At 45.0% G+C, this 17,173-nt stretch overlaps 1 pseudogene; it reads left to right on the top strand.

Moving 5' to 3' along the window:
- The window catches only part of LOC148430843 (inactive pancreatic lipase-related protein 1-like), a 48,092-nt pseudogene extending 31,456 nt beyond the window's left edge, over positions 1 to 16,636 (top strand).
- Positions 16,637 to 17,173: the final 537 nt, after the last annotated feature.

Raw genomic sequence — 17,173 nt, 5'->3', positions numbered from 1 at the left:
CATATAGTGTTAGATAGCAGCATGGTCATCCCCAGTCGGGAAACGATCCTTTTTTTATATACTGTAGAATATCAGGTGGGACAGGAGAGTGAGTCTGATTCCATGTCATTGGAAGGAATACAATGGGAGACATACATTGAGGAAACACATGGCCATAGAGAGCAATGGCGGGTCCAGATGATGGGGGATGTGTGGCCTATTGCGCAGACAAGGGGACAATTCTTATCCCTGACAGCTTAAGACAAGCTCGGGCCAAGGTGATTAGTATCCACCTACTCCTCTCAGTGAGGATACACGTACGTTTTCCTGACATTAACCCTTTGGTGTCTGGATCTTCTTTGCAGGAGCAATGGACTTTATCACATGTAACCACAGAATGGCCGTCACGTAATACATAGAGAGCATCATAGACTCCAACACCTTCGTCAGCTACCCGTGCTCTGACTGGAATAGCTACCAGGAGGTGAGTCTCCGGCCCAAATGTAATAAAGTGCAAGATTTGCAAAGTATCACAATTTTGCTGATTCAGGACTAAGATTTATGCAAAACCAGATTGGTACAGAAAGGCCAATGTAACAAGATGGAGTTCACAAAAAAAATGTGCTTTGATAACTTATTGCATGATAAATGTAATAATGTGGATTGCTTTGGTTGATCTACCCCAGGGCACCACAATATAACACATTTTTCCTTCAACACATTTTAACGCTTCACTGTCTGTTTTTTATATATGCATTTAACTTTTTTATTTTTATTCTTTATATGCAGCTGCGGCTGCTCTTAACTATTTCCTTTACACTTCACCTTTCTTATTATGGTGGTGCCTTGGGGCGGCTTAGCTGGGCTAGTTTGGGGGTGTCCTGCGCTCTGGATTTGAACCCTAGTATGTTAGGAACCTACCCAACAGAAGTTACCTGGATGTGGTGGGTGGGCCCATAACCTTGGCCACAATTATGCCAAAAACCTCTATTTACTGCAAAATGTATTTATTTATATATAATCATTTAATTTGGAGTTGTGCACTTGTATTTCTTTTTGTGTATATATCAATTGTCTCCACAGGTAGCACCTCCAAATATATATATATATATATATATATATATATATATATGTATATATATGTTCAGTGTGTGCAGTCTGAGGCCCATTTTCTACATAATGTGGTATCAGTCAGATGTATCAAGCAAGAAATGAAGGTTTTTTGTTAGAAAATTATTGCAATAAATATCTATTAGTGAAGACTGCAAAACCTCTGTCTTGCAATTGAAATATACTGTAGTAGAAATGTTATATTTTCATATGTTGCAAATATTTATTAGATTTTCTAGCTCCTCTTTCATGAGACGACAGTAGGAGAGGGGGTTCTGAGAGCCAACTCATCTATGAGAAGGCCTCCCATGGTTGAGAAGGCCTCCCATATATGAGATCTCCCATGTATGAGAAGGCTCCCATGTATGAGAAGGCCTCCTATGTATGAGAAGGCCTCCCATGGTTGAGAAAGCCTCCCATGTATGAGTAGGCCTCCCATTGTTAAAAAAGTCCTCCCATGGTTGAGTAAGCCTCCCAGGGTTGAGAAGGCCTCCCATGGTTGAGAAGGCCTCCCATGTATGAGAAGACCTCTCATGTATGAGACCTCCCATGTATGAGAAGACCGCCCATGTATGAGAAGGCCTCCCATATACAATATGAGAAGGCCTCCCATGTCTGAGAAGACCTCCCATGTATTATAAAGCCTCCTATGTATTAGAAGACCTTCCATGTATGAGACCTCCCATGTATATGAAGACTGCCCATGCATGAGAAGGCCTCCCATATACAGTATGAGAAGACCTCCTCCTATGTATGAGATTTCCCATGTATAGAAGACTGGCCGTGTATGCGAAGGCCTCCCATGTACATTATGAGAATGCCTCCCATGTATGATTTTCTTGCTCCTCTTTCATAAGACGACTGTAGTAGAGGGAGATCTGAGAGCCCACTCCCATGTATGAGAAGGCCTCCCATGGTTGAGAAGACCTTCCATGATTGAAAAGGCCTCCCATGGTTAAAAAAGGCCTCCCATATATGAGATCTCCCATGTATGAGACCTCCCATGTATGAAAAGGCCTCCCATGTATGAGAAGGCCTCCCATGTACAGTATGAGAAGACCTCTCATATACAGTATGAGAAGGCCTCCCATGTACAGTATGAGAAGACCTCCCATGTATAAGAAAACCTCCCATGTACAGTATGAGAAGACCTTCCATGTATGAGAAGGCCTCCCATGTACAGTATGAGAAGACCTCCCATGTACAGTATGAGAAGACCTCCCATGTATAAGAAGGCCTCCCATGTACAGTATGAGAAGACCTCCCATATACAGTATCAGAAGGCCTCCCATGTACAGAATGAGAAGACCTCCCATTTACAGTATGAAAAGACGTCCCATGTATGAAAAGTCCTCTCATGTATGCAAAGACAACAGTGACTAATGCCTTGGAAAGATGCCATTAGTTACCGGACCTCATCCCAGAATGCTTTGATTTGCATTCCTGAACTTAATTACACTCCTGAACTTAATTACACAATAAAGCAAACCCATAGAAAAAAACATTTCTACTGAAATGTGGAGATTGCAGCAGATATAACACCCAGACTGTGCTGATCCCTTGTGCTGATACATGTTTGATCTGTATTGTGGTCCCCCAGGGGCAGAATTATGGGAGACTGTGAGGATACGGGGTTCTCTCAATCACCCAGACAACAAGCAGATGAAACCAACGTGATGGTTTATTCTCCACAGCACACAGCAACAGATAATATGTATGGACAAGCGGTAAATACAGTGAACAGGCCATAAACAGGTAGCAGTCCAGACAGAGGCAGTCCCAGTAGAGTATAACATCCCAGAACAATTCCATGAAAGCTAGAGACCCGCAGTCCCCACAGTAGAAACTATCACTGATCACACTTGCAGTGAATAGCGCATAAGTCCACTCAATCGTTTCCATGACCCCATACAGTAGAAGCTAATCACAGAACACACAGCAATGAATAGCGCACAGGTCCTTGCAGAATTTCCAAAGTATAAATCCACAGAACTGGTGATGCGTCCAATAGCACCTTGGCAGAGCGAGGCCTCTTAGCTAAAGTCAGCGACTAACATGTGGACTTGCCTTCGGTGACCTGTTTTGAAATCTTCCAATTTCCCATGATATTGTGACCACCCAGGGGGGGTTGCACCGTCTCCTGATTGGTGCGGGTCCCTTATGCTGTCACTTTCTCCTACCTCCTCCGGGTATCACTTCCCTGATGAACACCTGCTGGGATGGTTCCGTTCAGTCTACCAGATTCACTTGAGGCACAAAACAGGCAAATCGAAGGAGGAGTAAATCCTGAGTGTCCCCTGGGGAGGTGGGAATTAACTTAGAGGGTGTTTTGTTCTGGGAGGTGTCACCTTGCTCTAGTGGTTATGAATAACACATACATATGGACCAGGCTAACATCAAGGCTTATCCAGTATTAAACATTACAATTACTTACATTATTACAGTACATAATATACATGCTAATGGAAATGCGTGTCCTGAGAATGATCACACATACACTAGGAGACAGATGGGGGACACAAAAGGACTAAAAAGTAAATTGATCTCTGCAAGGACTGAGATGCTGCCTGTACATTTGTAACACACATCTCATGTCCTCACATTCCTCTCCCACTTTTTAGGCCTTGTTCCCCGGGGGGATCCAGAACCACTACTGACTGGGCGAGGTGGGGTGCAGGGTAAAGCATCTTGTGGGTGAGTGTGCCACCAGTGTCCCACAGAGTAATGTAACATAAGACCCAGGCTTCCGCAAATACAAAATTACAATATAACATGTCCCCTTTTACCACCAGAGGATTTAGCAATTCCCTCAAGTCAGACTTTCGGCGGTCCCCCTTCCCCCTTCACATTATCACACCCCTTTCCCCAAAGCATACCAATCAGGCGTCCTAATACCCTCACTTCTGGAACACAGGGGCAGTGGGTACCTTCCCCCTCACCACCTTGTACAAGTAACGGTTGCCCAGGGGCAGGCAAATATTGGGTCTCTTTACATGGCACTTCTGTGGCAGTGTCCATTCCTTCCTCCCCCAAACACAACTTTCAGTGCAACATGTGGGGTCCTCACAGCTCGGGCCCCAGGATGAACCTTCTATATGGAACAATGCAGTTAGTGGCTGCAGGGGAGCCACCAGGACAGGCTGGTTCTGTCCCGGCCCTCCCCCCTCAAAAGCCAGCGTCTCACCTGGAACTTCTTCTGGGCTGTCCTCCTCCTTGGTAACTCCCTCTACTAGCCCGGTCGGCTGGATAACTGGTTGGGTACCACTCAGGACTTTTTACTGCTAAACACTCCAAACTTATCTCCATGAATGTCTTGTGTTCTGTGAGATGCAGGGGGCTGGGTTGTGCAGTGCCTTCTCCCTGGGGTGGGAGAATGGTTTGCAAGCGCTGTCTCCTGACATCCACCTGGTCTGTACTTGCTGGAATCTTACCAATGGCAGGCATATTCCCTGGCACATAGTTATAGTCCACATCACTGTCCGAGTTATTACAGGGTGATAACAAATCCTCTTCTGATTTATGATCTGATGTTAAGTTAACAGTCTTTGCTACCAATGTTCCGTTTAAATCACAGGGTACGTAACAACATTTTGCCTGCAATTCCTCAGTTTCCAAATAGGGGATCGGGTACAATCCTTCATATCTTCAGGGGGAGTTAGGATAGCAGGATATACACAGGGTATTTTCTCCTCAGCCTCCCCCGATGAAATAAAAGAGTCTGCCATTGCCAGTTCATCATGATGGGCCTCTCCCAGCTGAGTATGCTGAACAGCCTGGGCCACGATGCCATCTGCGACTGGTATGCTTGTGGTCGGGAAGTGAGACGGTACTCCCCCAACCTTGGTGATCTCCTCTCGTACACCATCCTCATAGATCCCCTGGCAGCTGGTTAATAGGTCTCCATCTTCCACCTCAGCAAAAGGGAAGGTGTAATGCGACTCCTCCTGGGGTGCCTGTATTATGGGCACTGCTTCCTTCACTTGGACACTAGCCTCTCCCAGTATAGTACACTGGGCAGTTGTGTCCTTTGGGAGTGGGGGAAGTTGTTGCAGGGGGTGCCTTTCTGCATCCACCCTGCAACGCTGGTCCCGCCAGCCTGGGGTATCCAGGAGACCACAATCTGAGGCCTCTTCCTTTGCCACAACAAAGCACGACTCCAGACTCTCCAGCTGTTCTCTCACACTCATCCGTGGGCTGTGACCAAGAATAAATGTCCGATAATCAGTGAACGCTTTGGTGGGGTCCCCCTGGTCCTGGAGTATATACTTAAAGATTTCCCTGCGCATGCCAAATTGACCAGGGATGCCCCGCAGCTGGCATTCTGCTATCAACTCCTCCATGTTCATTTCTTCCAGAGTGCTTAGGGGCCCCCCTGACAATGACCCTGCTCCACTGGTAACAGTTAATTTTGGGGCAACCCCCTCGGTTGTCTGGCCGGGTTGCAGTAGTCCTATTTTGGATCTTTCCTCTGGATCTGTCCAGGAGGACAACTTATCCTGGACCTGCCCTTCTGTATTTGTACAGTGGCTTCCTTGTATCATTTGGGCCATTGTAGCCTTCACTTCCTCCGTGAATTCTTCAAACTCTGGTTCATCCAGCATCTTCCATGTGACTGCTTCACTTCTGCAATGCATGAAAGCATCTCCCAGATAACACAATTTGTCTGTTAAGCTGGATACTCTCCACCCGCTAATCATCCTCCGAGCATCATTCCAGTATGCCAATATGTACTGCATCCTTATAATAAATAAAATATCTGGCTTTCTAGCCTGCCGACATGCTGACGTACCTCCATCCACGAGCTTCACTGCCCTGGAAGACTTGAGGCACTGACTTTCTTTCCTTAGCACCATTTTACCTTTTACAGGGCTGACGACCACTCAGTTGCTGGGACCACTTTACTGCAAATTCCTTACATATGGCCTGATCCTCTCTTCTCTATTGTGAGTGACTTCACCCTTCACTGCTCCTTGATTGATGTCTGAATGATCCCACTGTCGCTGCCGCCAAATGTGAGGATACGGGGTTCTCTCAATCACCCAGACACCGAGCAGATGAAACCAACATGATGGTTTATTATTTCTCCACAGCACACAGCAACAGATAATATGTATGGACAAGCGATAAATACAGTGAACAGGCCATAAACAGATAGCAGTCCAGACAGAGGCAGTCCCAGTAGAGTATAACGTCCCAGAACAATTCCACGAAAGCTAGAGACCCGCAGTCCCCACAGTAGAAACTATCACTGATCACACTTGCAGTGAATAGCGCATAAGTCCACTCAATCATTTCCAGGACCCCATACAGTAGAAGCTAATCACAGAACACACAGCAATGAATAGCGTATAGGTCCTTGCAGAATTTCCAAAGTATAAATCCACAGAACTGGTGATGCGTTCCACTAGCACCTTGGCAGAGCGAGGCCTCTTAGCTAAAGTCAGCGACTAACATCTGGAGTTGCCTTCGGTGACCTGTTTTGAAATCTTCCAATTTCCCACGATATTGTGACCACCCAGGGGGGTTGCACCGTTTGCTGATTGGTGCGCGTCTCTTATGCTGTAACTTTTCCTACCTCCTCCGGGTATTACTTCCTGACGAACACCTGCTGGGATGGTTCCATTCAGTCTACCAGATTCACTTGAGGCACAAAACAGGCAAATCGAAGGAGGAGTAAATCCTGAGCGTCCCCTGGGGAGATGGGAATTAACTTAGAGGGTGTTTTGTTCTGGGAGGTGTCACCTTGCTCTAGTGGTTATGAATAACACAGACATATGGACCAAGCTAACATCAAGGCTTATCCAGTATTAAACATTACAATTACTTACATTATTACAGTACATAATATACATGCTAATGGAAATGTGTGTCCTGAGAATGATCACACATACACTAGGAGATGGGAAGGTGAACACAAAAGGACTAAAAAGTAAATGAATCTCTGCAAGGACTGAGATGCTGCCAGTACATTTGTAACACACATCTCATGTCCTCACAGAGTGCCTGACGCTGGGCTCCAGCTCTGAAGGGGCACTTCCTCCATTGTCCAACATATTCACCCCACTTAGGGCTGTAATTATATACCCGGAGTTTACCGTCACGGTCACCCAATGCATGGCACCTCTTCCTGGCACCTGAGAATCCACCATACACTAATGGAGAGCTCCATGTCAGACCATTACCTGCTGCCTTCATCTATCTATGTCTGTCTGCATGCAAATTGCTACAATACAGTGTCAGCAGCTGTGACGGGAAAGGGGGGTCACCAAATTATAAGTAGCCTCAGGGCGCCTGGGATGAACTTACGCCACTGCGGTCCCCCTAGATACTTTCAGGGAAAATGTTGGATTAATGCACATGCTCCGCTTCTACCTGAGACATGGACAATGCAACCATTGCATCTCTAATGCCAACCATTGCATCTCTAATGATAACCAATGCATCTCCAATGATAACCATTGTATCTCTAATGATCACCATTGCATCTCTAATGATCACCATTGCATCTCTAATGATCACCATTGCATCTCTAATGATCACCATTGTATCTCTAATGATACCCATTGTATCTCTAATGATCACCATTGTATCTCCAATGATCACCATTGTATCTCTAATGATCACCATTGCATCTCTAATGATCACCATTGCATCTCCAATGATCACCATTGTATCTCCAATGATCACCATTGTATCTCTAATGATACCCATTGTATCGCTAATGATCACCATTGTATCTCCAATGATCACCATTGTATCTCCAATGATCACCATTGTATCTTTAATGATACCCATTGTATCTCTAATGATCACCATTGTATCTCCAATGATCACCATTGTATCTCTAATGATCACCATTGTATCTCCAATGATCACCATTGCATCTCTAATGATCACCATTGCATCTCTAATGATCACTATTGTTTCTCCAATGATCACCATTGCATCTCTAGTGATCACCATTGTATCTCTAATGATAACCATTGCATCTCTAATGCCAACCATTGCATCTCTAATGCCAACCATTGCATCTTTAATGATCACCATTGCATCTCTAATGATACCTATTGTATCTCTAATGATCATCATTACATATCTAATGATCACCATTGTATCTCTAATAATAACCATTGTATCTCTAATGAGACCCATTGTATCTCTAATGATCACCATTACATATCTAATGATTACCACTGTATCTCTAATGATAACCATTGTATCTCTAATGATCACCATTGTATCTCTAATGATCACCATTTTATCTCTTATGATCACCATTATCTCTAATGATCACCATTGCATCTCTAATGATCATCATTACATATCTAATGATCACCATTGTATCTCTAATAATAACCATTGTATCTCTAATGAGACCCATTGTATCTCTAATGATCACCATTACATATCTAATGATTACCACTGTATCTCTAATGATAACCATTGTATCTCTAATGATCACCATTTTATCTCTTATGATCACCATTATCTCTAATGATCACCATTGCATCTCTAATGATCATCATTGCATCTCTAATGATCACCATTGCATCTCAAATGATAACCATTGTATCTCTAATGATCACCATTGTATCTCTAATGATACCCATTGTATCTCTAATGATAACCATTGCATCTCTAATGATAACCATTGCATCTCTAATGATAACCATTGCATCTCTAATGATCACCATTGCATCTCTAATGATAACCATTGTATCTCTAATGATCACCATTGTATCTCTAATGATCACCATTGTATCTCTACTGATCACCATTGTATCTCTAATGATAACCATTACATCTCTAATGCCAATCATTGCATCTCTAATGATCACCATTTACCGTCCCACTGGCCCTCCCTCAAGTTCCTTGACAACTTTGCTTCCTGGCTCCCTCACTTTCTCTCCTCAGACCTTCCATCCATTATCCTAGATGACTTCAATTTTCCAATTGATATCCCCACAGAATCCTCTGCCTCCAGACTCCTCTCCCTCACATCTTCACTTGGTCTTTCTCAATATACCTCCTCACCCTCCCATGTGAGTGGTCATGTGCTTGATCTGGTCTTCACTCACAGTTGTGATATTTCTGATCACCTCTATTCCTCATTCCCACTTTCTGACCATCACCTTCTCTCTTTTAACCTGTCCCTCTCTCCTTCCCCTCCTCTACCTCCAAAAGCCACCATTACTAAGCGTAACATTGGTGCTATCGACACAGTTTCCTTTTCTTCCCTGCTTGACTCACTTCTCTCCCCTATCCTCTCTCTCTCCTGTCCTGAACAAGCCACTTCCCTATACAACGCCTCCCTTACTTCTTCACCGGCGATCACTACTCACACGCACAGATCTACTCCTCAACCCTGGCATTCAAAAATGCACCAGATATCTGCAAAAGTGTTCTGGAACTGCCGAGCAACATTGGAAAAGATCACACTGTAATGCAGATTTTCTCCATTTCAATTTTATGCTCTCATCCTATAGTGCTGCGCTCTCCCTCTCTAAACAGTCATTCTTCAAGAACCTCATCTCCTCTCAGTCCTCTAATCCCCAGCATCTCTTCACCACTTTCAACTCCCTCCTTCGCCCACTCCCCTCTTTGTTTCCCCTCCTTGCTCACTGCCTTTGACTTTGCTATCTAATTTACATCTAAAATTGATTGCTGAGCGTCAGTGGAGAAAATCACGCTCTAAGGCTGACTTCCTCCATTTCAAATTTATTCTCTCATCCTACAGTGCTACCCTGTCTCTCTCCAAACAAACATATTTCAAGAACCTCATCTCCTCCCAGTCCTCAAACCCCCGGCATCTCTTTGCCACTTTCAACTCCTTCATCTGCCCTTCCCCTCCTTGCCTCCCCTCCTCACTCTCTGCCTTGACTTTGCCACCTACTTTACATCTAAAATTTACTCCATACGTAAGGACATCATATCCCATCAGACCCTCAGCACTTCTCCCCCTCCTTTCCCTAACCACCCCTCCAATTCTGCCTCACCAACCTTGACATCCTTCTCCCCTGTTTCGGGAGAGGAAGCCATGGCCCTAATCAGGTCCTCCTCTCCTTCCACCTCCCCTCTTGACCCTATCCCTTCCCATCTCCTCTGTTACCTGTCTCCTACTTCCTGTTCCCAACTTGCTCACCTACTTAGTCTCTCCCTATCATCTGGCACTGTCTCTTCTGCATTCAAACATGCCCTTGTCTCCCCCATTCTTAAAAAACCTACCCTTGATCCTAACATACTTTTCAACTACTGACCCATCTCTCTTCTCCCTTTTGCTTCCAAACTATTTGAGGGTATTGTTTACAACCGCCTTACCACCTTCCTTTCCTCCCACTCCTTCCTTGACTCATTTCAGTCTGGCTTCCGTTCTCTCCACTCCACTGAAACTGCCCTCACAAAAGTCAGCAATGACCTCCTTGCTGTCAAATCTAAGGGCCACCCTCTCCTCCTGTTTCACTCTCTTGGTTTACATGGCACTGCCCTCTCCTGGCTTTCCTCCTACCTCCTTGATTGTTTCTTCTCTGTGTCCTCTCATGACTCCTCTTCCCCGCCACTTCTACTAACAGTAGGAGTTCCCCAAGGTTCTGTTCTTGGACCTCTCCTTTTCTCCCTATACACATCTTCTTTAGGTGAACTCATTAACTCTGTCAGGGTTCAGCCTAGGATCAGCCTCTCTCAACTCCTTGCCGGCTTCCCCTGACTTCCTTGCGGTCAGACGTCTGGTGCACTGATGGATGTGGGCTGAGTATTCTGCCTTAGGAGCTTTTTGTGAGCTTCCATGGTCGGCTGTGTGTGCTGGGGATCGGAGTTCTCATCATGGGTGCCACTATGACAGTTCCTCTCATGTGACAGTACTCCTAACCTATGGTAGCATGATTTCAGTCAGCTGATGCTGTGCTCCAGTAATCTGCTACCCCTGGGTATAAATCCACCTCCAGAACTCCAGGAAGACGCTGTTCAACTTCATTATTCCAAGTGCCTGTGTTACTCCCACTGTTGCTCTGTGCTAAATCCTTCAGCATGTTGCTTCAGCCTGCTCACAGTTTCCCAGTTTCCTGTACTAGCTTCCATGCTAAACCTTACTCTGAGACTTTAGCTTTCTCACAGTACTTCAGTGTTTCATGTCCCTTCCCTGTGTGTCTTTGGATATGTGCTGCTAATTCTATTGCAGTTTTCCTGTGGCTATTACCCTGTATCACTGAAGTGTCAGATTACCTGCTGGTATTAATTAGCTCACAGCTGGTCCTCCTAGCACATGTCTGTGTCAATCTGCTCTGTGTCTTGTCAGTGCAAATCTGCACTTGCAGTTAGCACTCTCCCAGTGTATGCCTATCTTCTCTATATGTCTTGTCTGTGCAATCTGCACCTGTATATATAATTATTCCCAGTATTTGGCCTTTGTCCAGTACCACATTTCTAGCATTCCCAATATATTCCTTGAGTCCACTCTACTCTTATATGTGCAATCCCTAGTATATGTTTGTGTTTTCCTGCATATTTAGCAAACTCCAGTACCTGCCTGTGTCCACATCTCCCTGAGCTGCTGAGCTAGTCAGCTCATGGATTTCTTAGTGATGCTTAGTACATTCTCAGTAATCTCATGCAAGCCGGTGATCAGGATTTCTAATTGGAGGGGTCACTGGAGAAAACCACCAAGTGAGTTAGACTCTGCGCCTCTGGGCAGGTCTAGCCAAACCTGGGTTCAGCTGCAAATAATAGACCTAGCCACAGTCACTCCGATAGTCACCTGAACCCCCCGGATCACCGTCCACCACAGAGGATCACTTTCACCGGATTGTGACAAACTCCTTAGACCTACAATATCATCTCTATGGTGATGATACTCAAAATTACCTTTCCACCCCTGAGCTCTCCCCTGCTCCTTACCTGTATCTCCAATTGTCTCTCTGCTGTCTCTTCATGGATGTCCCAACGCTTTCTTAAAATTAACATGTCTAAGACTGAGCTGATCATCTTCCCACCCTCTTCCACTACCTCACTTCCCACAATTTCTTCCACTACCTCACTTCCCACAATTTCATTATCTATTGATGGTTCAACTATCTCCTCTAGCCCCAAAGTGCGCTGCCTTGGAGTTATCTTAGACTCCTCCCTCTCATTTAAACCACACATTCAGCACCTCTCGCAGTCCTGCCGTCTCCACCTAAAAAATATCTCCAGGATTAGACCCTTCCTCACCCAGGATGCCTCTAAAACCCTCATCCACTCACTGGTCATCTCCAGATTGGACTACTGCAACCTTCTCCTAGCTGGCCTCCCAGTCTCTCACCTCTCTCCACTACAATCAGTTCTCAATGCTGCTGCCCGGCTCATCTTCCTCTCCAGACGTTCTACATCTGCTTCTCCTCTCCTTCAAGCCCTACACTGGCTCCCCTTCCCCTTCAGATGCCAATTCAAGGTTCTTACACTCACCAAATCCTTTCCCACATACATTTCTGACCTTCTCTCCCCTCACACTCCTGCCCGTCCACTTCGCTCATCTAATGCATGCCACCTGTCTTGCCAAATGATTACTTCCTCCCACTCCAACATCCAAGATTTTGCCTGTGCAGCTCCCTACCTTTGGAATGCTCTCCCTCTCCCTATCAGACTCTCCACCTCTCTACAAATTTTCAAACAGGCTCTCAAGACCCACTTCCAGCTCTCATCCTAACTCACCTCATGCTCTTTCCTCACTATCTTCCCCTTCTGTGTCACGCCTGTCTGTCTGCCCTCCCATTTAGAATGTAAGCTCTCATGAGCAGGGACCTCTTCCCTCATGTGCTTCTCTTTTACATTTTCTTCAACTCTTTTCTCCCCATTAGGGCACCTAACACATGACTGCCAACTCCCTGCTCCCTGCTGCTTATTGTGAGTGTCTAACTGCTATTGCAGCAATGTATATAAATTGTGTCCTTGTCCTGCACTGTAATGTACTGTAAGTTACTTGTTTCTTGTTCACTTGTTAGTTCTATGTTCTATGTAAGGCGCTGCAGAACATTTGTGGCGCCATATAAATAAAGGATAATAATAATAATAATAATAATTCCGTACGTCAGGAAATCATATCCAACCAGTCCCCCAGCTCTCCACCTCCTCCTTCCCCTGATCACCCCTCCCCCCAACTTTACCAACTCTAACATCCTTCTCCCCTTTATCTGGAGAGGAAGTCATGGCCCTCATCCGGTCCTCCCCCCCGTCCACCTCCCCCCTTGATCCTATCCCCTCCCTCCTCCTCCGCTTCCTCTCTCTCTCTGCCTGCTCCCATCTTGCCCACCTCATTAATCTCTCCCTCTCATCAGGCTGTTCCTTCTGCATTCAAGCATGCCCTTGTCTCCCCATTCTTAAAAAACCCACCCTTGATCCTAACCTTCTTTCTAACTACCCATCTCTCTCCTCCCCTTGCCTCCAAACTCCTTGAGCGGATTGTCTACACCACCTTACCGCTTTTCTTTCCTCCCACTCCCTCCTTGACCCTTTTCATTCTGGCTTCCGTTCTTTCCACTCCACTGAAACTGCCCTCACGAAAGTCAGCAATGACCTCCTTGCTGCCAAATCCCAAGGCCACTACTCTTTTCTCATTCTCCTTGATCTCTCTGCTGCTTTTGACACTGTGGACCACCCTCTCCTGCTGCATATCCATCACTCCCATGGTATACGTGAAACTGCCCTCTCCTGGCTGTCATTCTACCTCTCTGATCGATCTTTCTCAGTTTCCTCTCATGACTCCTCTTTCCCCCCACAGCCTCTTACAGTAGGTGTTCCCCAAGGTTCTGTTCTTGGTCATCTTCTATTCTTCCTCTATACTTCATCTCTAGATGAACTCATCAGCTCTTTTGACCTCCATTATCATCTCTATGCTGATGATACTCAAATCTACCTTTCCTCCCCTGATCTCTCCCCCTCTCTTCTGACACATATCTCCAACTGTCTCTCTGCTATCTCTTCCTGGATGTCCCAGCAATTTCTTAAACTTAATATGTCTAAGACAGAGCTAATCATCTTCCCACCCCCCCACATCACCTCACTTCCCACTATTTCTTTATCAATTGATGGAATAACTATCTCATCTAGTCCCAAGGTGCGCTGTCTTGGAGTTATCCTGGACTCATCCCTCTCCTTCAAACCACATATCCAGAACCTTTCACAGTCCTGTCGTTTCCATCTCAAAAATATTTCTAAGATCAGACTCTATCTCACCCAGGATGCTACAAAAACACTCATACACTCACTGGTCATCTCCAGATTGGACTACTGTAACCTCCTCCTATCTGGCCTCCCCAAATCCCATCTCTCTCCTCTCCAGTCTATCCTTAATGCTGCTGCATGGCTTATCTTCCTCTCCAAATGCTCTATATCTGCCTCCCCTCTCCTACAAGCCCTTCACTGGCTCCACTTTCCTTTTAGAACCCAATTTAAGGTTCTCACACTCGCTTACAAAGCCCTCTCCCGATCTTCTCCCATATACCTCTGATCTCATCTCCCTTCATGCTCCTCTCTGCTCCCTTTCATGCCAGCTGATTACTTCCTCCCAGTCACGCCTCCAAGATTTTGCCCGCACTGCTCCCCACCTCTGGAACTCTCTCCCACTCCCCATCAGACTCTCCACCTCTTTGCAATCCTTCAAATGGGCTCACAAGACCCACTACTTCATCAAAGCCTTCCAGGTCTCATTCTAACGCCCTGCTACATGCTCATTCCTCCCCTACCCCATCTGTGTCACTCCTGTTTGTCTTCCCCTCCAATTTTAGAATGTAAGCTCTTACAAGCAGGGCCCTCTACCCTCTTGTGCTTCTCCCTACTTTAGTTTCATCTACTTCTTTCTCAGCAGTAGGGCACCTAACACTTGGTTGCTTATGCTCTGTTGCTTATCTGGGTGATATGGTCGCTAGTGTTGCAAAATATATTATCCATGTCCTGTATTGTATTGTACTGTAAGTCACTTGTCTACAATTTGTTTATGTACTTTGTAAGGTGCTGCGGAACATTTGTGGCGCCATATAAATAATTGATAATAATAATAATAATAATATCTCTAATGATAATCATTGTATCTCTAATGATAACCATTGTATCTCTAATAATAACCATTGCATCTCTAATGATAACCATTGTATCTCTAATGAAAACCATTGCATCTCTAATCTAGCTTTGCATTCCACAGTGGTTTTCACATTGCAATTTTACGCAAAATCCTTTTATTACTGACACTGTACATTCCACAATTAATTTTCTTCCAGATTGGAAAGACCCGCGATAATAGTCTGATTGTTTTGCAAATATGCAGAATGATACATTGGTCCATTAGTGCATAGTGCACACTCCTGCCCGTCCACTTCGCTCAGCTAATGCATGCCGCCTCTCTTGCCAACTGATTACTTCCTCCCACTCCCGCATCCGAGATTTTGCCCGTGCTGCTCCCTACCTTTGGAATGCTCTCCCTCTCCCCATCAGACTCTCCACCTCACTGCATATCTTCAAACGGGCTCTCAAGACCCCACTACTTCATTAAGGCCTTTCAGCACTCATCCTAACCCACCTCATGCTCTTTCCTTCCTATCTTCCCCTTCTGTGTCACGCCTGTCTGTCTGCCCCTCCCCTTCTGTGTCATGCCTGTCTGTCTGCCCCTCCCCTTCTGTGTCACGCCTGTCTGTCTGCCCCTCCCCTTTAGAATGTAAGCTCTCACGAGCAGGGACCTCTTCCCTCATGTGCTTCTCTTTACATTTTCTTCTACTCTCTACTCCCCATTAGGGCACCTAACACGTGACCGCCAACTCCCGGCAGCTTATTGTGAGAGCTTTAATCACTATCTCAGCAATGTATTTAAGTCGTGTTGTTGTCCTGCACTGTAATGTACTGTAAGTTACTTGTTTCTTGTTCACCTATTAGTTCTATGTACTATGTAAGGGGCTGCGGAATACTTGTGGCGCCATATAAATAAAGGATAATAATAATAATAATAGTGACAATTATTAGTGTATAGTGACGATTATTAGTGCATAGTGACAATTATTAGTGTACTGTATAGTGACAATTATTAGTGCATAGTAATAATTATTAGTATATACTATAGTGACCATTATTAGTGCATAGTGACAATTATTAGTGTATTATTAGTGTATAGTGGATTATGCCAGATATAACAGAAGAAGTCACCTCAGGCTTGTATGAGCTGTATATAAAGTCCGCTAGTTTTTACCTGTATACTGTCACAGAACTCATTCATATAATATACAGTATATATTACTTCCTCCTCTCCATAACGTACAGATTTTTTTTAATATTGTGTTTCATGTATTTCATTGTACACTAAAGATTGTAAGCTCTTTAGGGCAGGGACTTCTCACATGGACTAAGCTCTATGACAATCTATAAAAGACAACATACATAGATAAAATAAAAATGCTCCTTTCATTTTTTCTGTCATTTACAGGGCGTCTGCAACTACTGCCCAAATGACGAATGTGCCAAGATGGGTCACTACGCCGATACCTACAGCGGTGTTACCAGTTCCAGCCAAGTCTTTTACCTCATCACCTCGTAATCATTGGTAAATGAAAACCGTCAGTACTGGGAAGGGGAGATAAGACAGGGATGTTCCCTTCTCTTTATTAGGTAATAGAAGAGAAGTGACCCTTGTGACAACGAGACTGGGAGTGATATTACACATGTGTCTCCCAGCCCCGGCAGAGAATAACGAGCGAGAACCACACAGGGGGTGCGATACATCCCGTCACTGACCAATAACAGCCGTCCTGTGCTGTGTGAGGATGTCCCGGTCCTATTGCACATGCACGTCCATAGGCCAGCACATGTGAGAGCCATGGGGGACTCCAGGAGTTATCTTGTTACTGTAGATCTCTCCTGGGGAATTCTGCAAAAAGAATCTCATTGGCTCCTATTACACAATGCTATCTATAGATGGCGTTCCCATAAGTTCCTATTACACAATGCTATCTATAGATGGTGTTCCCATAGGCTCCTTTTAGGCATTGCTATCTATAGATGGCGTTCCCATAGGCTCCTATTACACTATGCTATCTATAGATCGTGTTCCCATAGACTCTTATTCAACAATGCT

Source organism: Taudactylus pleione, unplaced genomic scaffold, assembly GCF_031769625.1.
Source record: "Taudactylus pleione unplaced genomic scaffold, aTauple2 ptg003137l, whole genome shotgun sequence".
NCBI lineage: Eukaryota > Metazoa > Chordata > Amphibia > Anura > Myobatrachidae > Taudactylus > Taudactylus pleione.
This window is presented reverse-complemented; position numbering and strand designations above follow the sequence as displayed.